The following is an 811-nucleotide window of genomic DNA, read 5'->3' on the forward strand; positions in this document are numbered from 1 at the left end:
CTAAAAATGAGGCAGCACAAATAAGCCGTATGGTGGTTTGGTTTAGGCGGGTAACATCATGCAGCAGATGGTGGGTGAAGTTTAAGTGCTTAAGGCACCAAGGGCCTTTGATGTAGTTACTAATTTTAGTGACGTTGGGCGCTGGAGTGGAAAGCTGACAGACAGAAGTAGTAATAGCATTACATAGTCCTCCTTGTAATCGAAGAAACGTAATCTCTTTTTGGAGCAAGTCTATTTTGCTGGAGCACAAGGAGGCCTCCGTTAAGATGATTGGCAACTTGCAAATGTTGTAATTCTATGGATGACAGTTGAGGGATGAGCTGGTTTATCTCTTGCACGGTGGACACGCTTTGAGACAGCGATATAGCGGTGGTGGTAGCTGAAGCCACTGTAGTGATGATCGCCAACATGATTGTAATGGATGAACTAATTGAACCTGAGAAAACTGAGAGTCATTAGAAGCCAGAACAATAAATGCGGGAACACATACCAAACCTACAAAGTGATATGAGTCATTGGGTTGCCAGTGATTGCTGAGAGTGCAAGTAGCAGAGAAGTTGTCTCCTAGACAAAAAAAGAACAGGGCTCTAACCACTACCATTCCTGACACCTGGTTGCATGCAGAGTGGTTACAACGACAAGTATTGGCCAATAGGAAAGGGAACAAATCCAGGCAGGAATATGATGAACAAATGACTGGAATGGGGAGTACTAGGTCTCCCAATTGTCCCCCTGACGAGTTCTAAAACTCCTTTAGATTTTGAGGTTTGGGATTTTTTTTCAGAATGGTTGTATATAGCCGGGTAGAGGG

Source organism: Dipodomys spectabilis, unplaced genomic scaffold (assembly GCF_019054845.1).
Source record: "Dipodomys spectabilis isolate Male_0828 unplaced genomic scaffold, ASM1905484v1 ptg000065l, whole genome shotgun sequence".
NCBI lineage: Eukaryota > Metazoa > Chordata > Mammalia > Rodentia > Heteromyidae > Dipodomys > Dipodomys spectabilis.